Below are 10,146 nucleotides of genomic sequence, written 5' to 3'. Positions count from 1 at the left end.
CCTCTTCTCTTGGACAATCAGTGCCTGTTCACACCAGGCACCTTTGCTCTGCCCTTCTCCTAGCGCCCTCTTTTTTTTTTTTCCTCTCTCCCTCTTTTTTAAAGATTCCGAACCGAATTGCCTCTTTTATTCCCTGCTATTTTCATAGATGCTTTATTTCCAGCCTCCCTCCTCTTTTCTAGATCAAACGAAAAGCGTCCGTCTTCCCTGGGGGAGGGGGGGGGGGACGGGGACGGGTGTGGGGAGTGTGAAGGGGAATGGGTTATTATTAGAAAGCCAGATTCCCACAGTCAAAAAGGCAAAGGGGAGGGAAAAAAAAAAAAAAAAATCCAGATTTAACGCAGCCGGGACTTTTCCGCAAAAGGCTGAGGAAACCGGCAGGCACTGGCCAGGACCCCCACCCCCCACCCGACCCCAACCCTCCGGCAGACCCGGCCGACGCCAGAATGCGCAGCGCAACGCAGGCGGCCGCTGCTCGGGTGGGCCCGGGTGGGCCCCGGAGCCCCCGCCTCGCCTCGCTCCCCCCCCGCAACACGGCCGGGGTCAGCCGGCGCCCGGCTGCGGGCAGCGCTGGGGGCGGCGGCAGCGGAGCCCCCGCGAGCACGGGTGGGGTGGTCTGGGGTCGGCTGTGTGGGCTGCACCGCACCGCGCACTGGGACAGCGCGCCCAGCTCCTTCCTCGACCGAACAACAAAGGGGGAGAGAGGAGGTTCCCAGCAGACGCTTACCTCGCTTTTTTAAAAATCGCAGAGGTGATGCCAGCGCGCTTTCGGCCGGAAAAATAAAAAATAATAATAAAATAACAGGGAAAATTAATGGATTAACTAAAATATTATTGTTATTATTATTATTCTTACGAGAACCCTGAGGCTGGGCTGTCCGGTTCCGAGCCGAGACCTAAACATTTCTTTCCGTTTCATAATTTCAAACCGACTTAAGTGCTGGATCATCAGTTTTTCCCTTTGTCTGCCCCAGTTGTAAATAATGGCTTTGAGATTAGCTAATTACGGCGCATTAATCACTGATAGAAAGGAAATAAATCAAAGCCGGGTTCGAATTTTCAAACTCACTAGTAGAGATGTGCATAGCAACTCTATCTGCAGCAGATAGGTGCTGTTTAAATTACTGAGGCTACAGAGTAAACCACATCCACGCCACTTTAAAAAATGAAGATTTTATTTATACATACCAGTTGTGCCGTTAAGTGGTTAAGATTTGGGGCATTTTTTTCAGTTTTGAAAAAAAAAAAAAAGGAGTCCTATAGTGTCGCATTCTGAAGCCACGTTGAAATGTCGAATTAACAAACTTCTTGTAATAAAAGCGGCATAAAGAGGAGGCAAACAGAAAGATATAAGGCAGACAGAGAGGACAGTATATATAAGTCTTGTAAGAAAGACCCATTATAGTATTTTTCCCATTACTAGATTACGCAAAGCTCAGTGTAACATTCATATTAGGTGCTGTATTTTTAAGCATTTCCCTAGCCTTCACAACCTGCCTGCTGTCCTCCCCCCAACACAGTGCATTTTGTAGGCACGTCCTCTCCGTGTTCTGAAGCATTTATCTTCAGGGGTGGGGGTCAGAAAAGTCTATGCCAGTTTCTAGGGGAAGAAATCATGCAGGTCTTAAAAAAGAAGAAGAAAAAAAAATAACACACAAAGCAGAGTGTGCAGATAAAGCAAAATTCAGAGCCCCAGCGAAGGGACCTTAAAGCAGCACCTCCCGACCCGACCCGACGGCCGCTCGCTCTCCACCCCAAAAATCGCTCCTCCACCTGGCGGGAGGCAGCGCCCGGCCGCCCCCACGCCCGCAGACCGTACCTTCGCCGGGCCCTGCCGCCGCAGCAGCCGGGCTCTCCGACCGCCCCAACCGCCCGAACTGCGGCGCCGACGAAGCCTCCCCGTCCCCGCCGTCCCCCGCACGCACCCGCGCACTACCCCGGGCCGGGCTTCGCCGCCAAGCGCAGGTGGCCTGGGCTGTGATTGCCAGACCCGCTTAATGACACTGTCTCCCCCCACCCCTCCGCTTAGCCGAGAACCTTGCAATTAATTTTAAGTTACTCCGCTGCACCGTGTCATTAAAAACAGGCTGGGAAACGGCGTCAGACCGCGGGAGCGGGGGATGGGGAAGGGGAGGGCAATTTGCATGAAGCTTTGTCTTTACTGCGGGCTGAGCCGGCGCGTGTTATAACGCTAATTGCACCAGATCAATGCGCACATCGCTCACCGCCGCGCTCCTACGCCCGCTTTAGGCGCGGAGCCGCCCCCGGCCCCTTTGCCCTCCCCGCCGCGTCCCCCGGGCCCGACCCCGCGGCGGTGACCGCGCTGCTTTGGCGGAGGGGGGAGCACTGTGCCCCGTCCTCCCCGCTTCTTTTCCATCCTCCTCCCGTGTCCCTCCATCCCTCTCTCTATCCCCCCCGGCCCCCCGATCGGCCCGTCCCGCCCCGTCGGTGCGGGGAGCGGCGGTCCGGCCGCGGTGCAGCAGCGCGGCCCGGCGGCGGCGGCGGGCAAGGGGCGTCCCGCGGCGCCCCGCGGCGTCCCGCGGTGTCGTGCTGCCACCTGCCGGACCCGCGGCGGCCCGCGGCGGCGCCGCCCCGCGCAGTTTGCGCGCTCCGCGGAGCGGCTTCGGTGGGGGGGGGGGGGGGCGCGCTGCTTCAGCAGGTGGCTGGGGCATCCGCGACGCTCCGGAGGTTAGCGGGAGTAAGAGGCTGGTGGGGCCAGGGGTGCACGTGCGTTTTTATCTCAAGTCGCACAGCATGCAGTATTTTCTTATTTATTTATTTTAGGTGAGCAGACTCTTCTCCCGCTTGCTACGAAATGGCGCCTTCACCCGCAGCTGTGCTCTCCCTGGCGTGCAGGCTGCGGGTAGCCACTCCTTACAAAAGGCAGCAGTGATGGGAGTCAGGGACAAGGGCAAGGGAGGCAGTGCTCTCATCCTCAGCTCGCTCTGTAGTTCCCTCCTTCTGAAACTGATGTCTGGTGCTTGCAGGACAAGAGGACTATAAAAAAAAAGACACAGATTTTTAGCAGAAATGTCCTTCCTTAAGAAATTCTGCCTTGGTTTTGTGTTTTATGTTTTGAGTTAATTTCCAATGTTGCTATAATGTGCACAAAATCCTATTTTATTTTTAAATTAATGGGATTCTATCATACCTTAAGTAAATGGATTAGTCTGGTCCTAGTTTGTTTCACTTCCTCCCCCCCTCCTTGAGCTGTCTCTTGGCAGACCCAGCTGCACATGGTAGGCATGGCAGAGACGTAATGGCACCTAAAAGAAAGAGAGCCAGAACAGGATGTCTCAGCTACTAACAGTCCTACACCTGAACGCAACCCCATTTTCCAGATATTTAGGCTAACAAGGAGGCTGTGGTCATTTCTAGCAGGGCCTGAGGCAGGTAACAAGTAAACTCATGCACCCAAACCAGGGCTCGCCTGTCAGAAATGTTACTGTGTGGCTGTACAGGGCCTGATAGAAAACAGATCTCAGAGAGCTCTAGACTGCAAGAAGTTTTCTAGGTACATTTTGCAGCACACACTAATTATCAGTGTTTTGCCTAATTATTAGTTTGGTCTAGTTAGTTATAATCAGCTGTGATTGTCTGTTCTGTGGTAGAACAAAAAGCCATACTTCTGCTCCATTACTGTACAAACAAGTGTTATACGCAGTCCTAACTGATAGTACATTATATACTTTAAAGGACTCATTACCACAAATCCCATGACAAATATCCAGTGGACCTTAAATTTTAGTCTGTGCTTTCCTCTGCTAGCAGCACATATTCGTATCCTTTCATTAGCTCTTTCTTTAAAATCTTAAGAATCAGATCATACATAAGTAGGGATAGAGCATGGTCAGAATATTTACATTTATTTCCAGGTACTACTAGAAAACTACAGGTCACAGGCACTTAAGGATGAAATATTCTCACATTAAAGTACTTCCAAATTTGTGGCTGATTTGTGTGTAAATTGCACACAGCCATTCTGCCTGTCAGTATGTTATCAAGCTGAGAGCAAAGCACATTCCATACTTTGAAGCCTGATAACTCTCATATCCCTTCTGTTACACACACACACCATCATCTCATTGAAATTAAGAATTTTATTTGACCCCTAAGAAGTCCACAGCAGATCCTTCCCCCAAGCCATGGCAAGGGATTCCAAGTGACCAAACAACAAAGTGAATAGTTTCTTCTTGGCAGAAAAAGCTATCACACCATTTACTTTTATCCGTGGTCTGTTTCCTGGAAGAGAGGGTTGTGGGAGGATCCTCACTGGGGTTCAGAGCCTCCTTCTATCACTGCCTCATCTGAGACAATCCTTCCATTCTGCTCATCTGAGACAATTCCTCAGACAAGACTCGGGAAAGGCAGCTCATGAAGAGGCAGTTTTTGCACAGGTTAGGGCAGGAGCTAAGTGCAGCAGTCTAACCAGTGCTGAGTAGTGAAGAAGTGACAAGAGCACTCTCATGATGGAGAGACTGAGAAGGATGTGGTTTCATAAAAATCAAGAGTGCTTGGGATCAGGCCAGTTAGAAAGAAGCAGCATGCGTTAAAGCCCGAAACATCTGCTTTCTGCAAAAAGTGCAAAGATGAGAAAAAAAAAATAAAAGATTCCCTTTAACAGAAGCAAACCTATTCAGGATAATACATCAAATCAAATTTTAATAAATGGCCATGTCTGCAATTGTATCTATGGGCAGCACTATGGACAGTACTATGAACACATATTTTGTTAGATTGTAAATTTTCTGGAGCAGGTACTGTCTGTATTTGCACAGGCTTGGAGTCTGACTGGGGAGTACAGGACTTTCCACAGCATGTAAGCCAGGCACTCACTTATCCCGGTGCATTCAGGAAGCAAGAAATAACTTCCAACAAATCCGTGCAAGTCTGAAGTCTCATGCACAACATCACAGACTAGATGAATAATAGCTCCAGTGAGAACCACTGTAACTGAGTCTCGCAAAGTGAAATATGAATTTTCTTATATCATATGGGAAAGCTTTTTGAGCTTTTCTGTGATTTTTCTTTCCAGCATTGTTGGGGTAGTTCTGGTCATTTCTTGCAATTCCAGAGCCAGAGCCAGTAGTAGAGGAAGACTGGGAGGTGGGGAGATACAGAAGATAATAGGGTTCTCTGTCATCCGTCATTTGCTCTGGAAAAGTATTCCTACAGGCATGGTGATTACATCAGAAAAACTCTGCTTTTAGCTTCCTTATGGAATTTAAGCCTAAACAAAATCAATACATTGTCCATACAAATGAATAACAAAACAACAAAAAAAAAAAGCACATTAGAAGATCTCAGACTTCTAGAAAAGTCTAAATATTCCTGCTCTCTTATGTGCCCCGTGACATAGTTCCCAACCAGCAAGACAAGTGAGACACAGGTAGAAGAAAATGAGAAAAACAACACTGGAAAGCTTGTAGATGGTCTATAGGGTTCCATGCAAAAGAGAATCCCTGATGTAGCTGTAAAAATATTTATAACTTAAACTCAAAATAGCCATAAATACATATGGTGGAGATTACTGCTGTATAAAACCAGTAGCTGTGCAAAGCAGCTACACGTACAGATTGTAGCTAACTCACAGATAGGTTTAACCCTGGAGACCTGTGAGGTAATGCTTGGTTTCTTCTGGAGGAGGAAGGAGAAGGACAGAGGCACAGCTGACAGCATCCCTCCTGGGTTAATAGGTAACTTCTGTGCTTCAGTCCTGTTTCAAACATGCTGGTAGCTGACCTCGCACAGGACTCACTGACTGTCCTCATGTTTGTCTGTGGTCTCAGTATGTTTCTCAGCCCATGTTGAGTTTCACAGTGCGACAGTATCTTGTAGTTAGCTAATTGTGGTGGTTTTACCGTGCTGGGCAGCTAAACCCCACAACTGCTCTCTCACTCCCCCTCCTTTAGATAAGGAGGGGGAGAAGTAAAGCAAAGAACAACTCACGGGTTGAGATAAGGATAATTTAATTAAAGGGAAATAATTATAATAATTAAATAAAGACTACCATGAACTAAACAATTTAACTAAGGGGAAATAAAAGGGAAAGGGGAAAAAGGGAGGAAAACAAACAAACAAAATAAATGAAAGCTATATGGAAGTGCAGAGGAAAGAAATCACTCTCTACTTCCCACAAATGAGCGATGATTGACCACGTCCTTGAAGCAAGGCCTCAACGCACGCAGCCGGTGTTCGAGAGGAGGACCGACGTCTTCTCAACGAGAGCCCACCCCTCCCCTCTTCTTCCTGTTTCCACCTTTTATTGCTGAGTGTGACACCACATGGTATGGAATATCCCTTTGATTGGTTTAGGTCAGCTGCCCTAGTGATGTTTCTCTCCTCACTTTTTTGCCCACCCCCTAGGAGGGTTAGAGAAAGGCCCGATGCTGTGCCACTGCTGCTCAGCAGTAGACACAACACTGGTGTGATAACACTGCTGTTCCAGCTACAAGTACAGAATACGGCACTGAATGGGCTGCTGCCGGGAAAGTTAACATTCCAGCCAGACCCAGTACACTAATACAAGGTCAGATTAGGTAAATCCTTGCCTCACAAAAATGATATAAAAACTGCAGAACTAGTGGAGCTCCCACAAAATGTAATAAACTGTTGTGAGATGTGCTGCATTCAACAACCTTAAATGTGGAATAATTATTAGGCATGTCTGTTAAAATTGTTTAGTACAGAGTGGTCATGGTATAAAAATAAACAAATAAATAAATAAATAAATAAAATACTTCTTAACAGCTATATCAACCTGCAAATTGATTCAATATGTTGTATATGCAAGCAATCATTTTTCTGGAAGCACAGAAAATAAATGTGTCTTTGGGTCAAGCAACTTAAGATGTATTACACGGTAGATAAAATTAAACTATCAAAGAAGATAACTAAAAAAAAAACTGGAACATGGTACAACATAATGTAAAACTCTCTAGTTAGCTTCTTTGTGCACTACTGCTTCAAGTCAATGTCTATGTAGGAACAAAAAAAAAAACATCAAAGCAAGAAGACAGGGTTCTGAAACACTGGTTTGCAACCTTTTGTGATTGTACACCTTATAAATAAAAAGAAAGAATTGAGCACGCACCCCTAATATATGCACACATTTATTTATAAGTTATACACTTGTATTTCTGATATTCTAATGGAGCTATACTTCAATAGACCTTTTTCATGCTCCTCGAGGTGCACACACCCCACTTCGGAGACCACTGCTATAAACTATCTTATTCTAAAATTATTCACTGTTCTAAGAAATATTTTATAGTATCTTATACAAGAAAGACCCAAAATAAAAACAATATAGGCTAATTGGAACACTGATACTAGAAACATCAGCACATTAAAATATTCAGAGAAAGGGAAGGATCATACAGATCCCAGAGAAGAGGTTTTTTATGAACACAGAAAAATGATTTGTTGCTAAAATTTGACCACAGGACTTAAAACAAATGCAGCTGTGAACAGTAAACCGGTGGCTAGAGTGTGTGGAAGTGGTGTACCCTGGGCATTCTCCAGCATATTTGGAAAAACAGAGGTCCCCATCATCATTTCAGCCATTAATAGAAATGTAAATAATTACAGTGCTTTCTTTCTGCTTTTCTATAAAACCACATTCTACTACTTAATAAAGTCTCCCTTGCACCTTGAGGCCTTTGTATAGGTAGCATTTCCTCTATATGAATAGCCACCACTGAAACATAATAAAATTCTACTTACCCTACTTCTGCAACTTTTCTCATTGCTGAGAAAACTGAAGATATCATCTTTTATGTCAATTATGTTTCTTTTGTCTCTTTTGAAGTACAAAAGGGATGTTCTCACACAAAGTGATGCTCTGAGAAACTGCAGAATAAATAAAGTGTGGGTTAACATTTCAGGTTGTGACCATTCCAGAGTGAGTGCTGAAGCCTTTGAGTTAGACATGAAACACCCCTGGCATCAGCATTTCACATTGATCCCCCACCCATCCCTTTGGCGTGTGTGAAGCTCATTACAAGGCACCTAATCTTCCTGGGTTTGGCATGAGACTGAGCTGGTCTGTACCGACAAGGCTGACAGACTTTGGAGCTTGCAAAGAAACCAGCAGTGTGAGAATTAGCCTCCGAAATCTAAGGGTCGGAATCATTTTCCTTTGTGGATCCAGTTTTGTATGACTTTCCCAAGGTTACAAAGGAGGCAGGTGACAAAACAGGGAATGACAGCCCTGATTTGCTAGGGGTGAGTGCAGGAACAAGCAGCCTGCAGCAATTGTGGGGAGATGTTTAAACCTGTGTCTCTTCTGAAGGCAGAGTAAAAGAGGATGTGGATGTGAGTCAACAACAGGTGGGAGCAGCGCCAGGGTTCGGCTGGAAGCAGAACTGGGTTTCTACTTCCCTCCAGGCTTGGCTCACCTGTGGAAGTCCCCATCCATTATACCCAGTCTCTGATTGCTCTATCCCACCCCTCCACCTCTGATCCACCCACCCTCCTTGTCTGAGCACTGGGGCCAGCTGAAATGCATTTTCCTGCCTGCTCATGAGCATAATCTTAATTTTGAGTGACACATAACCTGCCTACATGTGGTCTTGGCAAATCTGATCCACCCAATGAATTCCTGTCCCAGTTTCTGCTCCATCTATTAGTGAAAAGAAAAAGAAGGTCCATGCTACTAATAGAATAGCACTTTTACAACTTTAAAATCCTGTAGAATCATTGTCAGAATGGTTTGCAAACACTTAACTATATAACTAATAGAAATCACCACTTCTCCTAAAACATACATTCATCAGAGTAAAACATATACAGAAAGGTTATTCTCTGTTAAAAGCTGCAGGCTTTTTCATGAGGAACTGATGCTTTATATGTTGCTCATAAAAACTCTGGCATCTCCCACCTTTTTGGCAGTGGTTTCTCTCTTTCATAATATTCTGGTGTGCTACAGATGATAAAAGAGATGGCTGAGTTTCAGCCGGATGCTTTTGAAATACTAGTGGGCGATCAGCAATGAGATGATTACTCGTCAAACAGTTGATCCAATTTGTCATGCTCTATTGGGATTTTAACAAATGTGAAGGAGGCAAAAAAATGATTTGCGTAGAGTCAGAAAATGATCCAAACCTTCCCCCAGTATATTGCAGAGAATTCAGAACACTTCAGGTACCCCTTCCCTTCCCTTCCCTTCCCTTCCCTTCCCTTCCCTTCCCTTCCCTTCCCTTCCCTTCCCTTCCCTTCCCTTCCCTTCCCTTCCCTTCCCTTCCCTTCCCTTCCCTTCCCTTCCCTTCCCTTCCCTTCCCTTCCCTTCCCTTCCCTTCCCTTCCCTTCCCTTCCCTTCCCTTCCCAAGTCTCCTTGAGTCTCCTCTCTTTTTTCTCCCCACCCCTTCCCCTTCCCCTTCCCCTTCCCCTTCCCCTTCCCCTTCCCCTTCCCATTTTCCATCTTTTTTAAATGAGAAAAGAATCATAGAGTCATAGAATACCCCAGGTTGGAAGGGACCCATAAGGATCATCAGGTCCAACTCCTAGCACTGCACAGGTCTGCCCAAAAGTTTAGACCATGTAACTAAGTGCATAGTCCAATTGCTTTTTAAATTCAGACAGGCTCGGTGCAGTGACGACGTCCCTGGGGAGCCTGTTCCAGTGTGCAACCACCCTTTCGGTGAAGAACCTCTTCCTGATGTCCAGCCTAAATAAGATATAAATCTCAAAACAAGATTCATATCCAGGTTTGAGCCATAATGAAGCTTAGTCGGGATGTTTGGCTCTAGCTGTTGGGTCATTCAGTTACAGGAGTAAGAAGCTCAACACAACATTTAAGATTCAGATCATTTTAATGTTTTCTAAGCTGGAAAGAAATTTTGATTTGGGGTTTTGGCTACAGAGCAGGTTGGGCTTACTTTTATCTAAGCTTTTATAAGTGCATTTTCTTCCAAAAACAGCTTGAACTCAAAGCTCTGCCTGAGGAGAGGAGCCTTGCTCCTGCAAGATTTCTAAGAGAAAAAAGGCATGGAGTATCTCTCTAATCTAGCAGGGTGAGAGGGAAAGGTTTGGTAGAGTTTCACATACATTTGGACAAACATCTGCAGTTTTTGATGATTATCTAAAACATTCTTCCAAACTTTTGGAAAGCTGCCTGGTACTTGTCAACATGCACAAAATACTAGT

General features: G+C 45.9%; 1 long non-coding RNA gene across 1 annotated transcript; it reads right to left on the bottom strand.

The window, feature by feature from the left end:
- Positions 1–2,791: 2,791 nt before the first annotated feature.
- LOC311427689 lies at positions 2,792–7,953 on the bottom strand. Its single transcript, XR_014687491.1, has 3 exons — positions 7,726–7,953; positions 3,152–3,266; positions 2,792–2,997 (listed from the first exon to the last, which is right to left on the bottom strand). It is a non-coding gene; the product is annotated as an uncharacterized lncRNA (long non-coding RNA).
- Positions 7,954–10,146: the final 2,193 nt, after the last annotated feature.

This window comes from Aythya ferina, assembly GCF_964211825.1.
Source record: "Aythya ferina genome assembly, chromosome: Z".
NCBI classification, from domain to species: domain Eukaryota; kingdom Metazoa; phylum Chordata; class Aves; order Anseriformes; family Anatidae; genus Aythya; species Aythya ferina.
The sequence above is the reverse complement of the archived record's forward strand: the minus strand, read 5'-3'. Positions and strand labels throughout refer to the sequence as shown.